Below are 25839 nucleotides of genomic sequence, written 5' to 3'. Positions count from 1 at the left end.
GCTATAAGAGGATTGTTTCTGACCATCATTTTAGCATATTTTTAAAGCACCACATTTGGTTTTGGCATTTTAAATTTTTATTTTTATATTTCATTTCTGCATAATATAAAATTAATTATTAATTATATAGCTTCATTTTATATTTTATAAGACATTTTTATTGATTAATTAAAATATAAAATGTATTTTTTATTAATATAATAATAGTATTTATAAATTAATATTTTATTTAAATAAATATTATTAAATTATTTATATATTTGAAATAATAATAAATGGTATTTTAATAATTTTTATATTTATTTTATCATACCATATTATCTAACCAAACAAGAGAATATTATTATATATTATCTTTCTAAACATATCAATAATAAAAACTATAAAATACAATACTAAAAGATTAATAATTATATATTTATTTAAATAATATAATATATTAATTTAACTATGTAATGTGCTTCCCAAAAATATTTAAATATAGTATGAATGAAATATTACTTATAAGCTTTAGTTTAGTAATATAAGAGGTAATGAGTTTTCCAATCAGTGTGACTGGAGATCTAATTAGGCATAGGCAGGGCTAGACCTAGCCGAGGGACGATTCAGAATCGGGCCAAAATTATATAGGTTTAAACTAGATCGAAACTAGTTAAATCTATCTTTGATTTGAACTGTAAATGGACCAGAATGAAATTGAATTGAAATCAAATCAGACTGTTCGGATTGAACTACTTTTTTTTATTTAAAAAATCTGAAAGAAAGAACAAATTTTATACCATTCACGATTCTGATTTTAGACCAGTTCAAACCAAAATCGCTCCCGCGGCCTGATCTAGATAGGGCATTAAATCTGGGCACACTCTTACCATTTTTAAGAACAGTAAAAGTACCCTTTTGCCCATAAAAAACTAAAACTCTGTTTCAACGGTAAATGCGCATGATCGAATAAACATAAATATCGAATATATTTTCTTTAAGATAAAATAAAAAATATTTTCTTTTTTATTTATTAAAAATTGAATTATTAATGTTAAAAACTATGTCATGTTTATTTTTAATTAAAAATTTTTTTTATATATATACACTTCAATATTTAAAAAAAAATTAATTTTATTTCATATTTTATTATATTAACATATTAAAAAGAGTGCAATTTTACTCCTCCTAAGAACATTAAAACTACCCTCTTGCCTCTCATCTCTTTCTCTTTTTCCTAATTTCTATTTTAAATTATACATTTGAAACTCTTTAATTAATTTTTACTATTCCTAAAAATATTATATATACATAATTTTTTTTTCTCATTTTAATTTTTTATTTCAATTTCAATTGCTTTTAAACTATTTTAATTATTATTTTTTCATTGAAAGAATTTTGAAGTAATTTTATTTGTAATGAAGTGATATTCAGTGTTCTAATAACAATATTGGAATTATTTTACCTTGATGAGTTTCTTATTTTTGTTGTCTTTATTTTTTTATTTTATTACTAAAAGATAGAGTTTTTTTTTATTATTTTGTATGATGTATTTTGGAATTTTTTGAAATTTTACTTTTTTTCCTAGAGTCTCATTTAATTTTTTTAGGTATTTTATTTTATTAATTAAAATTTAAATTTTCATTCATTTATTTATTTTAATTTTAAGCCATCAAAGTGTTCATATATCAATTCTTTTAATTGTTAATTGTTTTGGATTAATTAATTATTAAATTTACGTTAATTATTATTATCTTTTTTAAATAATTTAAAATGATTTTATTTAATAATAAAATAAATTTTAATTTATACACAAACATTATGTTAATGAAATATCATATTTTCATTTCATTATAAGAAAAGTATAATAAAAATAAATTGTTCATTTATTTTAGTAATATTTTTTGCACTTATGCGTTGCTATAAATACTAAATTAAAATAATAAAATTTTGATTAATATTATTACTCTTTTATTATTATTATTATTATTATTATTATTATTATTATTATTATTATTATTATTATTATTATTATTATTATTATTATTATCTAAAAAATATTAAATATATATATATTTATAAAACCTATTTTGAATTATTAATTTATTAAATGTGTAAATTTAATTTATAACTGATAAATAATTAAATTTACTTTACTTTTAAATTTTGATATAATTTATAATACATTTAATTTTATTTTTAACAATTAAAAATAATTTAAAAAACATACATTTACATTATTTTTATATACTAAACTTTTTAACATAAGAATAGTTTTAAACTTTTTTTAGTTAAGTTAATTAATTTTGTTCTATTATTATTATTATTATTATTATTATTATTATTATCTTTTTTTAACTAAACTCTACGAATTGAATATTTTTTTATTATTAATATCATTTAGCCTTAAATTAAACTATATACACATAATTAATATGCAATATAATGAATGGTTAAACTTTTATTTCAATTGAATAATTTTAATAATTTTAATAGATAATAATTTTATTTATTAGATGTAAGTATAATATTTTATATTATTATAAAACAGAACTAGATATACTTTTATATAAATATTTTGTTTTATATATATATATATATATATATATATAAACGGCAGCATTGCGTGGCCAAGCTTGACAATATTAAATTTTCCATCGCAAGATGGCAGCGCATAGAGTGTACTGAGTCCTGAGTAAAAGTTGATAATGAAGGGCTGCAAGTCAACTCCCGCAAGTTTGCGGACAACCAACCTGGCGAATGTCCGTGAGATAGAGAAGATAAATCCAACCTAATTAGATCACTTTCATCTACGAATGATCGTGGACCACTTTATTTATGGATGAGAAAGGGTGAGTATTCGGTTCAAATCGAATTGAATTAAATTAAATTAAATTATATATTTTAAAAATCAAACTGAATTGAAATGAATGAAAATTTGAATTGAATTGAACCACTCTATTTCAGTTCAGTTTAATTCAAACTAATCAGTTTTGATTTTTTATTATTTTTTAATTTATACTTTATTTTTAAGTTATTTAGTCTAATTTTGATATTAGTTTAAACATAATAACTATTAATTAATAAAATTAAATAATTTATATATATATATAATTACATATAATTCATAAATTCTCTATAAAAATAAATCAATTTAAAAATCAATAAACTTATTCGGTTTTATTTTACAAAATCGAACCGAATCAAAATAATCGAAATTTTTATAATATAAAATCAAACTGAACCGAATTATATTAAAAATCAAACTGAATTATCTAATTAAGATAGTTTTGTTCAATTTATTCAGTTTAAATCGAATAACACACATCCCTATAGATGAGACGTTAGGCTTCCTGACTGACTGACTCGCTCTATATGACATTCTTTTTTTTTATTGTTTTATCGTTGAGATATATAGACAGAAATTCTACCAAGCAATAATAGTTTGTTATAAATTTTATTGTGTTTGGAGTATCATTAAATATAATTGTACTTCATATTATCAATATTGATTATTTATATTTGTTATTTTATGTGATTTAAAAGTAACAACTAATCTTTTATGGATAGGAAGAATGATTAATTGAAAATTGTTAAAAATTATTAATTGGGAATTGTTGGTTAAGTTACAGTGGAAAAATATCAAATGAGATGGTTTGGCTGTAGTTGATGCCAAGACTGAGACCGCTACAGCCTAAGACTAATTAATTATCATCATTCTCAGTCAGACAAGTAAAACATATTGTGTTAGAAGATAGAAAGAAAAGTAGTATATATAAATTTACTTTGAGAAGAGTAGTACAACATGACTTAAAAATATTATATATTTTCAAAAATTTAACCCAAGATCATTTATAATAAAAAAAGAGAATCTATATAATCGACGCTAATAAATTTTTAGGATAAAAATTTAGTTGAGTTGAGTTATATTCTCAAACTCTAATAGGAGGACTCATTCAATTTCTGTTAATTCCCATGGACAACATAAAGATAATAGGTTGTTTTTTTGACATGTCTAATGTTGATAGCCATTGGTATTGTTTTTAATATTTGATTGAAAGGCTAAGAGATGAAAATCATTTATAGATAATTAAAGTTTTGAACTTAATCACCTAAATTTAAAGATAAAATATAAATTAAAAGAATTAATTGGTTGATTAGAGAGCTTAATGAGTTTTGGGTAAATCAAATACCGTACGAGAGTAGAGTTTATTTTTTCTTAAAACACTTTTTAGTTAATTTGAAAAAGAAATTAAAAAATTTTGAAATCAACTAGCTTCAAACTATGTATTTCATTTGAAATTGGATAAACTAAACTAAATCTCAATTAATTTAAAACGTAAACCCTAAACTCTGAAATCTCCTTTATCATTAATTATTCTTTGTTCTAATATAATATAGTTATTATTTTAGTCAAGTTTGCTTAGTTTAAATTTTATTTACTTTGTCTATTGCTTATTTTCTTTATTTTATATTTAAATTATTATATTTAATTAATTTAATTATTCTATAAATTATCATTAATCTAAATAATCAAAATAACCGTAGCTTAATATTTAAATATATTTTCTTGTGGCAATGATACTCTACTCATCATTTTATTACTTTATACGATCAATGGATTTGTGTAAAATGCACCTCAATACTCTAACATATAAATTGATAGCAAATTCAAACTTTCAACTATTTAATCCTCGTATTTAAATTTAAAATTTTATAATAAATTTACATATGATTTATTTTGATAATTTTATAAATAAAAATTAAATCTATAGTTTATAAATATTAAATCTAATAATTTTTTTAGTAATTCATAAGTTCCTCTATATATTCATAATTTCGTATAAATTATATTATTGATAAGTTGAATAGATATTCTTTAATTTTTAGATTTTTTTTTTCACATTGATTTCCTTTAATTCATTTTTCTAATTTTTTAAGCTGATTTAAATTCTATAAATCTTGAACTTGAAATTTAATCCAACTATCATTGAAAAGATTGAACAAATTTGAAGAACATGCATGGCATGCATAATAATACTTTTTTTTTATCAAATAATATCACAATTAATATTATTATGAATAGCATGCAATAAATGAGACATACTAATTGGGATATTAATATAAAAAGCACCCATAAATAAATAAATTAAAATAAATAATAATAAAATATAATATATATAATCATACTACAATAATAATATAATAATATTATGTAATATAGTAATAAAATAATATATAAATTTAGATAACCCATAATTTAAATTCTAAAATTTTGTTAAACTTGTAATTTAATTTATAATATTTTAATAAACTGATGAACTGATAAGCTGGTTAAAGGTAAACAGATGTCGAAAAATTGACAGCTACGCTGTTATTATCAATCATTGTCGACTTTTCACAGTACAAGCCCCATTCGACTTTGCCAACTTCATTATCGGTGTTTTAAAAATCAAATTAAATCAGACACTTCTAGAGATTTTTTCATTATATATATATATATATATATATATATATATATATATATATTTATTTATTTATTTATTTATTTATTTATTTTTAACAAATTCAAATTTTGTTTTTTAATAATAAATTTATTTTATTTTTTCTCGTTTCCTTTTTGTAGGGAACAATTTTTTTATAAGTATTATTTTCATTTTTCTACTGAAAACTAGCTATTGATTTTGAATTATTATTGATTATTTTATTAAGTAAATGAGATTTTTTTAAAAGATTAATATAATTAAATTAAAAATTTTACTAAAAAAAATGCAGAAACATTAAAAAATTCTAAAATTATACAGAATGAATTTTAAATAATGTTTTAAAATATTTATCTTATTTTATATTTTTATTAAAAAATTATGTTAAATTTAAATTTATTAGTGTACAGATATTAATAACTGGAATTGTAGAGGTTCAATTGGTGCAAGGCCAATTGGACATGAAACTAGACACATAATGGCACAACTTTGGTAAAGAAACTATGCCCAGAAAACCAAACCAAGTTAACCTAAAGATTACCCTAATCTGGGTGACCTGCATTCTGCCTGGTCAAAATAACCAAATGAACAGTGTTTAGTCATTTGGCCATAACTCAGTGTAGAAAGGTTCAATTGACCTGAAATTTTACCAACAATAAGCTGAGATATAGACCTACAACTTTCATGAAGAAACCTAACCTAAATTATGACCACAACATATTCAAAAAGTGACTTACAATCACTGCTCCAATTATTGTAGATTTGGTCAGTCCATAAATTCTGGAAAAAGTATAATCCGGCCAGTTGTGGTTTTTGGGCCATAACTTGAGCTATAAAACTCCAAATGGAGTGATTCAAAAAAAGGAATATAACTAGACAAAATAAGAAACAACTTTCATGTTGATCATTTTGCTAAATTCTAATTGAAAAAATGATTAATGGAATAGAAAACACAAAGCTTGAAAACTGAAAATTTTGAACAATTAACATTAAGCTTTGAAATGGTATTGGTAACCAATACCAACAATTTTAAAATGTAAAATGTTGTATGTTGGGAGTATTAAAATCAATGTACCTATTGTCTATATAAAAGTCAACATTTTGTTGACTAATGAATAGAATAGTAATACCAAAACTTGAATTTCAAGAATTGTGAAACTTAAAAGTGTAATATGCCCTAGTATACCTAACAAGATTGGTTTGGATAGGTTGGCATGCCAATAGGGTTCTGTTAGCAGTACTGCATATGGCTTCATGCCATTCTGAGTTTTATGGCCTTACGTGCCATTTTGTAATAAAATAGCCTTTGGCTATGTTGATTGAGATATTATGCTTGGGTTTCATCCATGATAATTATTACAGCTTGTTAGCTATTCTGTTGCACACCGGGAGACACAATGTGACTGATGGTGTGATGGTCCGAGGTACTTAGTACCCAGTGCCAGTTTACCCGTTTATCCAGTCCAGTCAACTAGTATGGGTTACTCGGGCAATGATAATAAACCTTATCAAATTTTAATCGAATAATACTGTAATAAATATCAGAAATTAAGTCTACCAAAAATATAAACATACATTCTGCATATTTACTTTATTTTAGTTATTTTATTTTATATTGTCACCACTAAGCAGAATTGCTTAGCGCGTCACTTTTGTCACGCGCAGGTATTGGAGACATAGCTGGGGAGTCCAGTAGGCCTTATAAAGGGTGAGCCTTCATATCTGCACTCAGAGTTCAGAGTCACCTCACATTGCAGTGCATTTGGTAGGACATTAGGCCACTTTTGATATTTTGATATTTTATATTTTGTAAACTTCTGTAATGTATATTATAAATTCATGTAATTTGGCTTTTGATGTAATTATCTATGAACTATGTTCAGTAATAAATGTAAGCATTTCTCATTGAGTTGAATGTAATATGAATTGAATTAAATTTTAAGATACTGAAGTCAATTGAGAAATTGCTGAGAATATATTGGGGGTTGACTGAGAATGATGTGATGATGTTATTGGAAGTGTTTTTAGCATTAAGAAGCTGTTTTCCAATTCTGTAGGCACTCTGCCGGATTTTCTATAAAATTTGTGAAAAAATTTAGATTAATAAAAAATTATAAATAAATAAGTAAAAAGGTAAATTTAATTAAAATATGATTTGGTGCTCCGACACACTGTATGGCATATCTTGCTCGGCTACACTGTAGACGGATAAGGGGTGTCATAAATTTTATTTTAATTTTAATTTCAAATTAAAAGTATGCATAATTAAAATATTTATATATATGGCAAAACATAGATTTGATTGAGAATAAATTATTATTCAATTAGTATAATTTTATTGTAAATAATAATATTATATTATAAATAACTCTGTCAAATAAAAGAATTATTCAATTGTAAAATTATATTATAAATAGTCTATCATAATACTAACTGTAAAATTATATGATCTTTTTTTAATATAATTTTATTTATTTAATATGAGCATAATAATAAAAATAAAATAAATTTCTCTCTTCTTTTTTCTTTTAATCAAAACATGAAAAATACAAAAATCACTCCCTCTCCCTTCCTTTTCATTCTCTATAAAAAAAAATTTATAAGAAAATTCACTTTTATTTATAACCTTTTTTTCCTACAAAACATGCAATTTTAAGTAGAGACTGGTTCTGCTACTGAAGAAGTCCTGGACCCTCATCAGTCTTCATCACTCATTACAGTGGTGATGCCTTAATTAGGTAAATGCATCCATCTATAGAAAGGCAAGAATTGATGGTGGAATTGGATTGAATTTCTTGGACTGGTAGGGTCAGTTACATGAAAAACTAGGTTGCCTTTCATGAAACACTTGCAAATTAAGATAAGGAAACCATTATTTTAATTTTGTGAATGTGCATTATTTGAAAACCTACACTAATCTAATCCACAAGCACAAGCAGTCATTAGCTCAAATCAAAGCAAGGGCTGGATCAAACAAATTCCAACAGACAAGGTAATGAAGTTGCTTTTTGATATGGTTTTAAATGAGAGGAACCTTCCAACTTCAAATAATCAAGTTGTTCCTGCATTTGTTGTTTCCAATTTCATCATATCATAATCCATTTGAGGTTTTTGTAGCATTTATAACAACCACTTTTCATCACTAATACTATACTATAAGGGAAAATATCTTATTTCTGGCTGAGAATTCTTTCAAGTTAAATAACATTATTCTATTATATGTAAACCCTTTATTATATGGTTTTTGACTTTTTATAAAGCAACAAATGATTTTTACACAAATAATTGCAGCTTTCTTATTTCATATCAAATTGCAATTATTTTATATATTAAATAATTGCAATTTGAAAAGTTGGGTTTTACATTGAGGTTAGATATCACAAATATTTTTTTTTAAAATAATATTATTTAATTACTCAATAAAAAATAAAATTTTTATTTAAATATAATTAATGACGAATATGATGTCAACGAATCACTCAATTTAAAAATTTAAGCTTGTAAACAAGGGTTCTAAGAATAGTTACTATAAATAATCACAGACCCACATGAGATTATGCTAAAATTTTTAACTGATAAATGAGATAATTAATATTCAAACTCTAAATATTTTGATATAAGAAGATGTAATACCATGTCAAGTCATCACTCAATCCAAAAATTTAAACTTGTAGATAAATGCTTCAAAAATGATTTTATATCTCTCTATTATATAAGACATAAGTACATTGAGATCTATATATATAAAATAACATGTATAAGTGAGTTTTAACTCAATAATATCAGGGTTATTTTGAAAACTATAAGATATTAAGTTACAATTCTAATAAGGGTTCATAATATCAAAATAAATAAATAAAATTTACATATTTATATATAAAAAAACTACATAAAAAATATTGAACTGAACCACTCTATTTCAGTTCGGTTTAGTTCAAACCAATCAATTTTGATTTTTAATTATTTTTTTAAGTTAGACTTGATTTTTAAGTTATTTGGTCTAATTTTGACATTGATTTAAACATAATAACCATTAATCAGTGAAATTAAATAATTTATATATATAATTATATATAATTCATAAATTCTCTATAAAAATAAATCAATTCAAAAATCAATAAACTTATTCAGTTTTTTTTACAAAACCAAACCGAATCAAAATAATCGAAATTTTTATAATATAAAATCAAACTGAACCGAATTATATTAAAAATCAAACTAAATAACCTAATTAAAGTGGTTTGATTTAATTTATTCAGTTTAAACTGAATAATGTACACTCCTATGAATGAGACGTTAGGCTTCTTGACTAACTGACTCGCTCTGTATGACATTATTTTTTTTATTATTTCATCCTTGAGATATATAGACAGAAATTCTACCAAGCAATAATAGTTTGTTATAAATTTTATTGTGTTATGGTGTATCATTAAATATAATTGTAATTCATATTATCAATATTGATTATTTATATTTGTAATTATATGTGATTTAAAAGTAACAACTAATCTTTTATGGATAAGAATAATGATTAATTGGGAATTGTTAAGAATGATTAATTGGGAATTGTTGGTTAAGTTAAAGTGGAAAAATATCAAATGAGATGGTTTGGCTGTAGTTGATGCCAAGACTGAGACCGCTACAACCTAATACAAATTAATTCTCACTATTCTCAGTTAGACAAGTAAAACACATTAGGTTACAGGATAAAAAGAAAAGTAGTATACCTAAACTTACTTGTAGAAGAGTAGTAGAACATGACATAAAAGTATTATACATTTCTTATTATTTAACTCAAAATCATTTAGAGTAAAGAAAGAGAATCTATATAACCGATCCCAATAAATGTTTGAAATAAAAATTTAGTTGAGTTGAGTTATATTCTCAAACCCTAATATAATGACTCATTCATTTTTTGTTAATTCCCATGGACAACATAAAGAGAATAGGTTGGTTTTTTAACATGCCTAATGTTGATAGCCATTGGTATTATTTTTAATATTTGATTGAAAGACTGAAAGATGAAAATCATTTATAGATAATCAAAGTTTTGAACTTAATCACCTAGATTTAAAGATAAAATAGAAATTAAAAAAATTAATTGGTTGGTTAAAGAACTTAATGAGTTTTTGGTAAATCAAATACCATACAAGAGTAGAGTTTATTTTTTTTTTAAATACTTTTTAGTTAATTTGAGAAATAAATTAAAAATTTTTGAAATCAACTAGCTTTAAACTATGTATTTCATTTGAAATTGGATAAACTAAACTAAATCTCAATTAGTTTAAAATGTGAACCCTAAACTCTGAAATCTCCTTTATTATTAATTATTCTTTGTTCTAATATAATATAGTTATTATTTTAGTCAAGTTTGCTGAGTTTAAATTTTATTTATTTTGTCTATTGCCTATTTTTTTTTATTTTCTATTTGCATTTAGTTAATTTAGTTCTTTTATAAATTATCGTTAATCTAAATAATCGAAATAACTATAGTTTAATACTTAAATACATTTTCTTGTGACAATGATACTCTACTCATCATTTTATTCCTTGATACGATCCATGAACTTGTGGAAAATGCACCTCAATACTCCAACATATAAATTCATAGCAAATTTAAAATTTTAACTATTTAATCCTCGTATTTAAATTTAAAATTTTATAATAAATTTACATATAATTTATTTTGATAATTTTATAAATAAAAATTAAATCTATAGTTTATAAATGTTAAATATAATAATTTTTTTAGTAATTCATGAGTTCCTCTATATATTCATAATTTCGTATAAATTATATTATTGATAAATTGAATAGATATTCTTTAATTTTTAGATTTTTTTTTCACATTGATTTCCTTTAATTCTTTTTTCTAATTTTTTAAGCTGATTTAGATTCTATAAATCTTGAACTTGAAATTTAATCCAACTATCATTGAAAAGATTGAACAAATTTGAAGAACATGCATGGCATGCATAATAATACTTTTTTTTTATCAAATAATATCACAATTAATTATTATTATGAATAGCATGCAATAAATGAGACATACTAATTGAGATATTAATATAAAAAGCACCCATAAATAAATAATAATAAAATATAATATATATAATCATAATACAATAATAATATAATAATATTATGTAAAATAGTAATAAAATAATATATAAATTTAGATAACCTATAATTTAAATTCTAAAATTTTGTTAAGCTTATAATTTAATTTATAATATTTTAATAAACTGATGAACTGATAAGCTGGCTAATGGATAAACGTACGTCGAAAAATTGACAGCTACGCTGTTATTATCAATCATTGTCGACTTTTCACAGTACAAGCCCCATTCGACTTTGCCAACTTCATTATCGGTGTTTTAAAAATCAAATTAAATCAGACACTTCTAGAGATTTTTTCATTATATATATATATATATATATTTATTTATTTATTTATTTTTAACAAATTCAAATTTTGTTTTTTAATAATAAATTTATTTTATTTTTTCTCGTTTCCTTTTTGTAGGGAACAATTTTTTTATAAGTATTATTTTCATTTTTCTACTGAAAACTAGCTATTGATTTTGAATTATTATTGATTATTTTATTAAGTAAATGAGATTTTTTTAAAAGATTAATATAATTAAATTAAAAATTTTACTAAAAAAAATGCAGAAACATTAAAAAATTCTAAAATTATACAGAATGAATTTTAAATAATGTTTTAAAATATTTATCTTATTTTATATTTTTATTAAAAAATTATGTTAAATTTAAATTTATTAGTGTATTGATTAAATTGAGAATAAAGTGAGAATCTTGATTAATTTGAATCAGTTAAATACATTAAATCGATTAATTAATAATTTCATTTGAAGGTCTAATTCATTTGAAAATTTAAGTATTATTATTAGTACAAACATGTTATTTATTGCATGGCCTTCTTAAGTTTGATCCAGCAACTGAAGGTACAACGTTTATTTAGTTACAGGTTAATTTTGATTTGAACTAATTTAAAGTTATCAGTTTTAATTCACTTAAAAGAGTAAATCAAAATCGAAATCGTAAATTATAAGGTTCTGTCCGGATTTCTATTTTAGTTCGATCTAGTTGTTATTCAATGATTAGATTTTTTTTTCAATTTTTTAAATGAAAAGGAAAAGGCTTTAACTTGGAATCACATGATTCGATTCCGATCTAGTTCATTTTGATTTGAGTCAAAAATAGATTTAATCAGTTTCAGTCCAATTTAAACTAGTTCGATTCCAATTCTAAATTGACCCTTGACCGAATTTGGTATAGCACTCTCCTTACACACTTAAATTCAATCCTCACCCCACTAATTTCTTACTTTCTATATATATATATATATATATTTTATAGTTATTTACTTTTATAAAAAGTAAAATTATTAATTATTTTATTATGAAAAATAAAATAATTTAACATAAATCCAAAACTCATTTCATGAGTTTTTTTTTAAAATATTTTTTTTCTGTAAAATAATTAATTGTAAAAATTTTATTAACGTAACCGAAAAAAAAAATTTCTTCTTATAAAAAAATATAATAATAGGTCACTTTCTTTTTTAAATAATAATTTATTTATTAATATTTCCATTTAATATGCATTAAAATAAAATTTATCACTTCTAAAAATAATTGAATAATATAAGTTATTTAATTTCTAATAAAGTAATATAAATAAAGGATATATTAAAAAAATATTAAATAAATTTTATTACTTTAACCATATGAATTATATTTTTTTACGTAAAAATGAAAGTAAATTTATTTGTATGGGTGGAAAAAGATAAATAATTAGAATAAAATTGAAAAAAATAATGTTTACCATTTAATTTTTAACATATGCTCATGATGTAGTAGAGAAAAATTACTATTTAATTTTTTTATTGTAACAAAATTATTTAGTTCTTTATTTTAAAAATACATTAACTAATCCTTGTATTTTTATTTTATTTATTTTTTAATCTCTCAAATCATTTCAAATATTAATTTAAATTTTATTCAATTTTTCTAATTTAAAAATATAATTATACGGTCTTTTAAACACATGAACTAATAGAACGTTTAATTTAAACTAATCAAATGAATTAAACACTAAATAAAAAAAATATTTAGTGTATTTTTTAAAATATAAAAATTAAATAATTAATTTTATGACTAAATAATAATTTTTCTTTAATGAACCCTATAACTTTGAAAAAGCGAAGGATGAAAGTTCCAATTCATGGGCAGAATTTTTTTTAGGATGTCGTTTACCTGGAAAGACTCATTATATTGTTCACAATTTCAAAGCTTTAAACAAGAGTCGGTAGGCATACTTCGATCTAATTTTTAGAAGTTATTTTATTTATATTTATTTATTTATTTTAAAAAAATAAAAATATTGATTATTTTTAAAAATTTTACTTTTATTTTTATTAAATACAATTTCATCTCATTTCAAGTAATGTTTTAATTTTTTTTTCATTTTATTTGTCATTTCAAAAAATTAAGTAAGAATTAATTTATTTTTATTTTATAATTTTTTATTATCATTACTAATGCATTTATATCTTTTCATCACATTTTTTACATTTTAGAAGTACTATAAAAGTATTTTAATCAAATATTAATATTTTTTAAGTAAAAATGAGGTTATTTAATTATTTTTTTTAATTATTGTGTAAAAACCCTTAAAAATATTTGAAATGTGTAACACCCCAAAATTTTAAATTTTATTATTTTATGAGCATTTTTGGTATTTTAATTTTATTTAAATTTTTGGAATTTTTTTTAGATTTTTCGGATTTAAAAAATCGGGTTCGATTTTTCGAAAATATAAACTTTGATGATTTTTAAAAATTAATTTAAAGGCCACGTGGCAAAACTAAAAATATATTTGGAATCTACGAATTTTTCTGAGTTTTCTGAAATTTTTTCGAAATTTTTGGACCTCGTTTTCGGTCCCGAGGCAGAGTAAAAATTTAAAAATTTTGTATCTTGAATCGAACCGGCCAAATCGAATCGGACCGGCCTTTTCTTTTTCTTCTTCCCTTCCCTGCGCATGTCCGACCTCTTCCCTTTCTCTCTCTCTTTTCTCTCTCCTCCCTCCTCCCCTTACCGCGCCGCCACCTCCCCTGCCTCCCCACCTCGCCGGCGCGCCGCCTCAGCCCTCCCCCATGGCAGACCGCCGCCTGGAACGCCGGAAAACAGCTCCAGAAGCGATGCGCAGCGCCTGCGCGACCGTTCACCTTCCCGGCCAAAATCCGGCCGATCCGGCTATCAATCGGATTGGGTCTTGTGTCTAAACTCATCTACTCGTCGAGAGCTTTCCATAGACACCAAGAACACCGAAATCCATCGAGCTGTTTGTCCAATTTTTGCTCGGAAAGTTTTAGCCCATTTTGACTTTCGGGCTAGATTTCTCACAAATCATGAACCCCACGAGAAAACCGATAGTACCAGAGCGCTCCACTTGTCGAGAGCTTCCCGGGGATATAAATTTCAAAATTTTCCGACACCATTTTTCGATGGGTCCCACGAAACTTCGCAGTATTTTTTCGAGTATTAAATGAGCTTAGAAAATTCTGAAAAATTTATGTACTAACCCCCGTGTTGTGGGCTTCGTGTAGGTATCCTCAATTCGCGGAAATTCGACAGTTGACCGGGTCTGTGAATTTTCGGCCAAACAGACCCGTTACCGGAAAAGTCTCCGAATTGGACCGAGGTTTTGGCTACCCCCCCATTGTCAGACGTCCCGAGCGCGTCCCCAGAGTCGGAATCAGCAAAGGTAAACCCGAACCTTGCTTTTTCGTAATTTTCTAGTGCTTAAATAGGATTAAAAATCCATAAAATATTCGTGGTAGCTCAGAAAATTATGATTCTTTTTGCAATAGCCTAGTAATATTGCTAAGGACCGCGGGGCAAAGTTTTAGAAATTTTAGAGCTTGTTTGGGTAGTTTTTGCAAAAATGATCAATTATAAGGACTAAATTGAAATTTTACATATTGTGATGGATGACTGATTTGATGGGCCCAGGAGGGGCTGTGTGATGTGATTGAATTTTGGATATATGAGTTGCGAATATAGAAGTGTGTTTTGAGCCCTTTTGCAGGTTGGGTAGATCCTAGGTATAGGGGAGACTCTGCCGGATTTTCGGCACGACTTATGACGTATTTGGTCTTTCTCTTGGTTTGTATTGAGTCTATTGTATTAAATAATTGTAATGTAATTGTCAGGTGAGCCAGGACAGCCTTCTTCCTCCGCCTAGCCGCCACAGTGACCGTTGTCAAGTCTGTAAGTAAAATATTAATTTTAATTGTAATTTCACTATTATTATATGTTCAAGCATGTATATCTATGTAGATAAACTTTAGGCACGATTTATGTTGCATTCATAACTGTGAAAGTGCCATGTATGTTGTTGTGGTAATTTGGAGCAGTGTGCGTGCGTTGGCGTGCGTGTGATGTGGTGTGGACTATGGATAGGACGGGTAGACACGGCTTGAGATCTTCACTGGGACCCGGTCCTTCGGGGTAGACACGGCTTGAGTTCTTCGCTGGGACCCCGATTTGGTTATTAAGTGGAAGTTCGAGCTGAGTTCTTCATTTGATTGGAATTAAGAGAGTCGTATAGGGATCGGCTCCCATATATATTATGATTGACATTCTTGGAGTGCGTGAGTGCTCCAAATTACCTTTTCTTTGCTATGATGTGAAATTATTCTTTGTTGTTGCATTTCACTCTACAGGGTGTATTAGTTTTAGATAGTTATAGAGATTATGGTTAAAATTGATATTTTACTCTTTGAGTCGAACGCTCACTCCTGTTCAATATTTTTCCAGGCCACAGGAGGATATTTTTGAGGTTAACCTGCTTTCTTCCTCGCAGGTCGATTATTAATGTTTGTATAAACTTGTTAAATCTTAGAATTTCCGCATGTGTTAGAAATGTTTATTTGATATGGGTCTGTAAACTAAATTATTATTTTGGACCTGTAATCTTAATATTCTATGCATGTTTGATGGATTGGATGAGGGAGCTGAGCTCCCATTTATTTTTATGCTGATGAGTATGTGGAGGGTGAGCTAAGCTCCCCAATTGAGTATTTATTGTGTTTACAGGTCGGGTGAGTTAAAAACTCCCCGTTGAAAGGTCCATTTTATGGCCGGACTCTGTCCGGTTGATTTCTTGAAATTAGGCCCAAATGGGCCTTAGAGTTGGGTTAAGTGAATAGTGAGGCTTACTACGAGCCTCGGGGGCTTTAGGCTGGCCCAGGTCCTAGTGTCGGTCCGGCCCATAGGTTGGGTCGTGACAAATGTGGTATCAGAGCTTAGGCTCCAGATTCTTAGGGAATGTTTGTCTAATGTATTGAGGAGAGTCTAATAGGAGTCACATGCGAAAAATAGGGTCCACATTCGTCTTGCATTGTCATCTTTGCTTCTAGTTTCTGCTTCATATATTGCGTGTAAATATGAGTCTATAGAGCTGTGTAATGTGCAGTTTTGAATTTTGTGGGCTAATACTGCTGAATTTCAGGAAAATGCGTAGAAGCAGGAGAGTTGCCACTGCACCAGAACCAGATGTGCCTGACGAGGTGTCAGCACAGGATGAGGCACCTGCCCCGAGGAGGCGGGGTAGGAGGCCTAGAGCTGCTCAAGTAGAAGAGCACCGCCAGCGATTCAGATCGATCTTTCATGGCACAGGGTCCCATGGACCCCATGGCAGCTACTCTAGCTGGGTTGCAGAGAACCATCGACATGATGGCGCAGTATATGGTCCACCCTCCACAGCAGCAGCAGTCCACCGCACCAAGAGGGAAACCTTACAAACAGATAATAAATTTTAAGAAATTGGTGCCTGGTACTTATGATGTGTCTGATGATGCATATCGATTTTTAGATTCCTGCAGACAGGCAGGAACAGAGCTGTAGTTGACTGATAGAAGACTTATAGAGTGTATGCAGCATGTTATGGGGCCTATGCCTAGACAATGGATGAATGACTACATATTACCTCGGATGGAGGGTTTGTCGTGGACTCAGTTTGTGGAACTGTTCATCAATCGGTTTGTGCCAGAAAGCTTCAGGGATCAAAAGCAGTGGGCCTTTGAGGCCTTAAGACAGAATGGCAAGTCTGTAGATGAATATGCTACAGAATTTCTGGAGTTGAGCAGGTATGCCCCTACCGCAGTATCTACAGAAACTATGAAGGTGAAGAGGTTCCTAAAGGGGCTTGACAGGAGGTATGCAAACCTGGCCATGATGTCTGATCAGTCTTTTGACGTGGTAGTTGATCGAGCCAGACAGATTGAGATTAGCTATGCTGTGGATGACAGCGGAAGGGCAAAGAAAAACAGAGCAGAGGGTTCTTCAGGTGTTCCACACATGGGTACTACGGATAGTGGTGGCCAAACTAATTACAGAGGAAGAAGCAGAAATAAGAGGAGTGGATTTAGACACAAATCCCGAGGGTTCAGACCAGTGCGGATCAGCGGTGGTCACGATTCGAGTGCAGCAGCCTGGTGCAGTTCAGATCCTCCTTGGCACCTTGTGCACAGTGTGGAAGAGGACATTCAGGACCTTGTATGATGGGTTCAGGAGTATGCTTCAGTGTGTGGCCAACGGTCACTTTGCTAGGAATGCCCGTGTTGATGAGCCACGATGGGGTCACAGGTTACATTGCAAATGTTCCTCGCCATTGTATCCGGATGCTTCCGGCATGGCGGCGATCGATGTGGCCAACAGGCCGAGGACAAGGGGCGTGGATTTGGAGGCGGTCGAGGTAGAAGTCGATCGAGTTACGCCACTCGAGTAGGGGTCAAGCTCGGGTTTTTACCCTGACCCACCAGGATGCTCAAGCTTCAAATGAAGTTGTGGCAGGTATTCTTCTGGTCTGTTCCTATGAGGCTCGTGTTTTGATAGATCCGGGTAATACGCACTCATTTGTCTCCCCTGTGTTTGCCATGAGATTGGGTAGAAACCCTACCACTTTAGAATACCCTTTGTCGGTAGCTACCCCACTTAGTGACAACATGGATGTAGATATGGTTTTTCCGGGTAGCCCAGTAGTAGTGGATGGAAAGATCCTCCCAGCAGACTTGGTTCCTCTACCAGTGATTAATTTTGATGTAATTTTGGGGATGGACTGATTGGCAACTCATTATGCCACTTTAGACTGCAGGAACAAAAAGGTGCATTTTCACATACCTGGTGTGAAAGAGTTTAGCTTTAATGGTGACAGGAGCGTGGCTCCATATAACTTGGTGTCAGCAATTAGTGCTAGAAAAATGTTGAGGTGTGGATGCCAAGGTGTGGGGAGGGGGCGTGAGGCGAAATATCATCTATTAAAATTATATAAAATGCACCAGGTAATGCCCAGGAAAGATGGTGGAGTCACAATGGTCTCACTTAAGTACCACCTCCTTAGACAGCATTTCCTAGACATGCACTTCATACAATCCTAATAGAATCAAACCACCGGTAAGTACCGTCTTCCCATAACACTACCACGGTACTAAGGATTTATGCCACAAAGGCATAGATAGACAGGAGTCGCCACCCGGGTAATAACCGGGACATATTCAGTGTTTCTTCCGAGGGTCATGGATGGCAACTTACTCCTTGCAGAGTTTCCACAACCGTCATTACCATAGCCCAATGTCTAGGTTCGGAATAGTAGGTACGTAAGGGAAAGGTGTTAGGCACCCCTTACGCCTGGTCTAACCTCGTTAATTCGAGTGCCAGTCTCTACTAATGTTTCTAGAAGTCTTGTTTATTATTCCTTTATTAAAATTTATCCTAAAAATGCAATTCTAATCCTACACACGCAAGTAATTCACAAAAGGATTGTTGTTTACACACAATTTTCATGCACAAGTAATTCCTATCTATGGGGTTGCTAATTATTTAAATGATATTTACCAGATGACTAAAATTAATTTATAATTGAGAATTTAATTTACAAACAAATTCAATTTCAAATAACCCTACGTTTCTATTTAACATAATTAATTAATTTTCACCAAGTTACCCTAAGGATAATTAAACTAAGTTAATTATGTACATGTGCAATTTATTCTAATATCACATAAGGCCCAAACAATCACAACCTAATAAAGATTTCTAACATACAAATTTATTTTATAATTACCAAGTATTAAATTAAATTTATTTACATGCCAATGTTAGTTTAATTTACAAACAAGATTAATTTTAATTTACAAAGTATTTATTTAAATTAATTACATGCAAAGGTCAATTAAATTAAAAACAAAGTTAATTTTAATTTACCAAATAAAAGTTCTATTATTACTACAATTTCATGCCAATGGTTATTCGAGAAGTTTAGAGCTACTTACATTGGTAAATGCGATTTGCCATTGGGACAAGCTACCCTTAAAAAGGTCTTCTCTTCTAGTATGGCAATGATATCCCTGGCTTACTCCCGTTTAGCTCCATATAAGCTCCACGCAAATGCCCTCTTTGGTACTTACCTTAGGGCTACTTACCAATTTTGTTTGTAATAAAAAATAAAGAAACTTTCAGAAATCTTGTATGAAAATCTTCTTGAAGAAAAGAAAAAATAAGGAAGAACTCAAAGAGTCTTGAATATCTCTAAATTTCTTATAGCTCTGAATTTTCTCTTCCTCTTTCCTCCCATCATCCCCTTCTTCTCTTCTCTAGTAGGGTATTTATAGGGTTTTGGGAGAGAGGTGTGATAGGGTTTGGAGTCTTAGGGTGATAAAGTTTAGACGACTTAAACAACTGCGATCTGAGTCGAATAAGGCTGGATATGGGTGAGGTGTTTCAACCAATAGGAAGACAGGAAAAAATGGAAGGCACCAATAGGGAATGAGGAAGAGGTGTGGTAGGATTTGGAGTCTTAGGGTGATAAAGTTTAGACGACTTAAACAACTGCGATTGCAGAATTTGAATAAGACTGGGATATGGGTGAGGTGTTTCAACCAATAGGAAGACAGGAAAAAATGGAAGGCACCAATAGGGAGTGAGAAAGAGGTGTGGGGTCAAGGAGGAGAGAGATATTTTGTTATTTTAATTTTTAGAAAATAATTAAATGGATCCCATTTAAAATTCCTAACTAGGCTTTCTTAGGCCCATAGAGCCCAATTAAACTTAATTAGATCCATTTAAGAACTACCCATATTAAATTTAAACAAAATAAAATTTTATTTAAATTTAATTAAATTAATTTTCCCAAAACTTTATTATCATTTTTATTTTTTTCAAGATCATGCCACAGAATTAATAATTCAGCTCCATGCCTCCAATTACATCTTACAGTCATATAATTTTTCATCATCGGGTTTCCCACGGCCTCAATGCACATACTCATCACAAAATAAGGGTCTACAGTTTGCCCCCCACTTTGGCGAAAGTTGAAATCAATGCGAAAACATTGCTCAAGTTTCGTCAAAGTGAAACTCAAATTTCTAATAACTATGAAACATTGGCTATGAGGATCAAGTATATCTTGCTCGGTCGACATACTCTATGTTATGAGACTAGCTACGGTCTCATAATAGTAATAATTGTGTCATGTGAAAAACGAGTGTATCTTGCTCTGTCGATACACTCTGCGTCATGAGACTAGCTATGGTCTCATAACAGTGATAACTGTGTCATGTGAAAATTGAGTGTGCTCTGTCAATACACTCTGTGTTATGAGACTAGCTACGGTCTCATAACAGTGATAACTGTGTCATGTGAAAATTGAGTGCATCTTGCTCTGTCGATACACTCTGTGTTATGAGACTAGCTACGGTCTCATAACAGTGATAACTTTGTAATGTGAAAATCGAATGCATCTTACTCTGTCGATACACTCTGCATCATGAGACTAGCTACGGTCTCATGATAATGGAAACTCTGTGTTTTGAAATGTTGTGGATTCGTATTTAGGACCGCAGTCCTAAACTACCTACGTATCTCCCTTGCTATCCTGAGGAAGAATCAGACCCACTCGTAGTTCGACACTTGAAACTGTGGTGATGCATGTTCTTCTACGCCTTACACACCTACAGGTGACATGTTGATGCGTGTTCTTCTACGCCTTACCCAACTATGCCATATGCCCTAAACAACGTCTAAGGACTTACCAAAAAATATCTGTTATGAAATGTTATGGGTTCGTATTTAGGATCGCAGTCCTAAACTACCTACGTATCCCCCTCGCTATCCTGAGGAAGAATCAGACCCCCTCGTAGTTCGACACTTGAAACTGTGGTGATGCATGTTCTTCTACGCCTTACACACCTACAGGTGACATGTTGATGCGTGTTCTTCTACGCCTTACACAACTATGCCATGTGCCCTAAACAATGTCTAAGGACTTACCAAAAAACATCTGTCATGAAATGTTGTGGGTTCGTATTTAGGACCGCGGTCCTAAACTACCTACGTATCCCCCTCACTATCCTGAGGAAGAATCAGACCCCCTCATAGTTCGACACTTGAAACTCTGGTGATGCATGTTATGCTATGCCTTACACACCTACAGGTGACATGTTGATGCATGTTCTTCTATGCCTTACACAACTATGTCATGCGCCCTAAACAACGTCTAAGGACTTACAAAAAAATATCTAATTCATGATTTGAAAAAAAAAAAATTAGGATGACTGGGTCTCAAAATTCTCTCTGATTTTTATGCTTCCTGTATGCTACTTCCTATCATGGGCATGCTAATTTTATTAGATATTCTAAAAAAAACTTAGTCCTCTAGGGGACCTCTTTTTGTAAAAACTTTCTTATAACCTCAAATTTTTTTGAGAAAAATTAATCACCAAAAAAGACTTCCTTAAGGTCACAATATAATTTCTCTCTGATTTTTCTTTTTCTTTTCTCCCCCCATGATTTCTGCCTTGACTCATTTCTCTTCCATGAACTTCATTCTCTGTGCCCTAAGTTTTGCCTGAAATGCCCTTTTGGGTTTTCATCTCAGCGGGCTTGCTCTAACTTTTGCCTAAGCGGCCCTTTCAGGTTTTCCACTTAGCGAGCTCTCTTTTTTTCTTTTCTTTTTCTTGTTCTTTTTCTCTTTTTTTGAGATTAGACAATCACCAGGATATTCATATCAAGCACCTATTCTATCATGCTCACAAGACAATAGGTTAAATCAAAACAATGCAGTTCAATTACTTAATCTTTTGATATATCCCTCAAGACACAAAACATTCACAATCATAATTCAATAAAACCTATTCCTAGTTAATGCAATAAAAACTTCTTTATTTATTCAGGTACACCATTACTCCCTCTTACATTTAGTTTTGCTAAATTTCTAACCTTCCAAAGTTAGAAATAAGCTTTATAACCTGCCGAATGGCCTTTTCAGGTTTTCCATCCAGATCTTTTCTCATCTATCCTTTTGCCTAGACTGCCTTTTGCAGGTTTTCAATCTAGCATTTTTTCTTTTCTTTTCTTTTTTTTTCTTTTTTTTTTTTCGTTCTTTTTTCTTTGACCCTTACTTTTGCCTAGACCGCCTTTTGCAGGTTTTCAGCCTAGCGGACCTGTCTCACACAAAGTACCATTTGAGCTTGTCTAAGTTGACTGGTTCTTAAAATTCATTTTCATCCAGGTCTGATATTCTTACAGCACCTTCTGGCAAGATCTTTTTGACTATGTATGGACCATCCCAATTTGGCTTAAACTTTCCTCTTGGATCAAAAGGGATGGGCCGAGTTTGTTTCACAACCATGTCTCCCTCTTTGATCTTTCTTGGCTTCACTTTCTTATTAAAGGCTCTAGCTATCTTCCTCTGATAAGCCTGCATATGATACAAGGCTCGCATCCTCTTTTCATCAATCAAAGCTAGTTCTTCATATCTCTTATAGGCCCACTCATTTTCTAGGATCTCATCACTCTTAAGGATTTGACCTCTTGCTTAATGGATAGCACTACTTTAATCCCATACACTAAAGAGAATGGGGTTGCCCTCGTGGATGTCCTTGTAATACTATGATAATCTTAAAGAATATAAGGGAGTTTTTCAGGCCAATCCTTATATGTTTTGAACATTTTTTCCCAACTAGAACATTTCCATTCATATGGGGACCACACATTTCCTGCAAGTATTTCTTTCATTATTTGCTCAACCTGTTTTTCTATCACACATAAGAGTTTGTAGAATTGCCCCCCAGCTAAAATAAGTTGAGTGGCTAATCCATGAATTGTTGCTCTATCTCTTTTGTAGGCTTATTGCGAGTATTCTCTCACTTCCAGAGACCTCCTTATGTCTTCATATCATTTTCCTTCTCCCTCTAGGTCCACTTGTGCTACTACTAATCCTTCATAGCATAAAATTTTACTCCTCATTAGGATAACTGGCTAAGTCAACTTTTGATCACTCTTTTCCTATAGCGACACCAGCGTGGCTTGGGAATCGGCCATCTGATTTTAAGCTCGAGGCATGTGCTTCTTGGTACTTTGTTAACAAGGCTATAAATTTATCTCTTTCTTCTTGGGTTAAATCTTCAGCTAACTTAATGTCTTTAGGATTATTTGGTGTACCCAAATTAATAGAGATCGATTTTGATGCATTAACAAAAATAGATTCTAAATGATTATGAATGCCATGCATATGCCCATTAGAATAAACATCAAACAAGTAAGCGGAAGAATTGGAATGTTATTGATCTTGGCCTCGAAATCTTTATCAAGTACATCAGAATTGGAAACATCAATATCACTACTGTGACCATTACAAAAGATAGACTCAAACATAGGGGTGTAGCTTTAGGTGTTTGGCTTTTCATGCAGTCCTCAGATCAATGGTGCTGATTTTCTGCTTTAGCTATTTCACATGTGGTAACCCCTAATCATATGTCAAGGTAATTGCCCCCTCTTTCAAGAACTTAGGAGGCTTTAGCTCTTCTTCCTCTTCTGTTAGCTCATAGCCTAAACCATGACTCGTGATCTGCCCCTTCATCTCAAGAAAAGTCACCAGACCATCTATACTTTCTCCTAGGCCTATGCTAAGAAACAACTTCAGCCCTTTCTTCATAGTAGCCACTTTTATATCCATCTAGTTTTTATAGATCCCAACAACTTGAAAATCAGACACTAGTGGAACTGAACCATCTAGTTGTAATGCAACTGTCTCCTCATCAGAATCAGTCCAGACATTCAAAGGACCCTCATCATAGCTAGAATTATCACAAATGTCAACAACCATTATAGACTGAGGTTTATTGGGCTTTTGGATGGGTTGGATAGGTTCACTGGGCTTTTGGATGGGTTTGATAAGTTCATTGGGCTTTTGGATGGGTTGGATAAAGTCAATAATTCTGTTAGGGTTAAATTGGGGTAATGGAGATCATGTAGAGACTTGGTGTAGGTAGAAATTTTGGCTAGGCATAGGGCTTTTGGGTTGATTTTTTGGGTCAATTATCCTTTTGGCATCAATTGGGTCTTAGATATCATGTTTAAGTTGAAAGCATCAGTCGGTGTCATGACTGTGGGCTTGGCAGGACCGGTAACATTGGTTGATATCATAGCTAGGTGGAAGTGAATTTGGTAGTGGTCTAGGTGCTAAGAGCTATAGGAGGTCTTGAGCTTTGAGATGCTCCAAAACTTCGGATAAGGGTTGGCTAAATTGGAAAAATCTCCTTGGGGTGTGAGACACAATTTGAACCTCAATAACTTTAATGCCACTTAATTGGCCTACCTTGGGGCCTCTTTCTAAAGTTGACCACAATTGTCTCTTCTAGCTCAAACATCTTGGCATTCAATATTTCATCAAGCACGGCCATAATTTCTTCCATCTTAAGTAGTGCAGGTGAAATCCTTACTAGTCTCTTCCCTTCCCTAACCCAAGTGACCTGATTGGAAGTCTCTTTGATGTGTTTTGAGGCTATGTTTGCTCAAAAAAATAGGATTTAAGGGTTAACCTAAGTATGCTATATACATGAATGCAATGCATGAATGGACCATTTTCTTCTTTTTTTTTTCTTTTTTTTTTCCTTTACTTTTACAAAATGAAAACTGAACCATACCAATAGAACGAAAACTAAACCAAAACCAGACCATATAAACTGAACTAAAATCGGACCAAAGATTGACTCAAAACCAAAAAAAAATCTCCAGAACTGAATCTTCGCCCCCTTATACCTTCAACTCTCACGTGCAGGGTAAGAAAAAAATTCTATCCTAGGCTATGGTACACTGGACACACCAACAGGGGGTGGTCCAGGACGATCCTTCCCTCACAAACAAAGGATTTATATCCTTAAAGTTTAACCATAAGTAAGCATCCTCTTGCTTAACATGGGTTTTAAAATGGACTTGGGCCTATACACACATTGGGTTTATGCATAGGCCTAGGTTCATCTCAACTACCACTAGAACTTATGGTT

This window comes from Hevea brasiliensis, chromosome 13, assembly GCF_030052815.1.
Source record: "Hevea brasiliensis isolate MT/VB/25A 57/8 chromosome 13, ASM3005281v1, whole genome shotgun sequence".
NCBI classification, from domain to species: domain Eukaryota; kingdom Viridiplantae; phylum Streptophyta; class Magnoliopsida; order Malpighiales; family Euphorbiaceae; genus Hevea; species Hevea brasiliensis.
Note: the sequence above shows the minus strand (reverse complement) of the source record.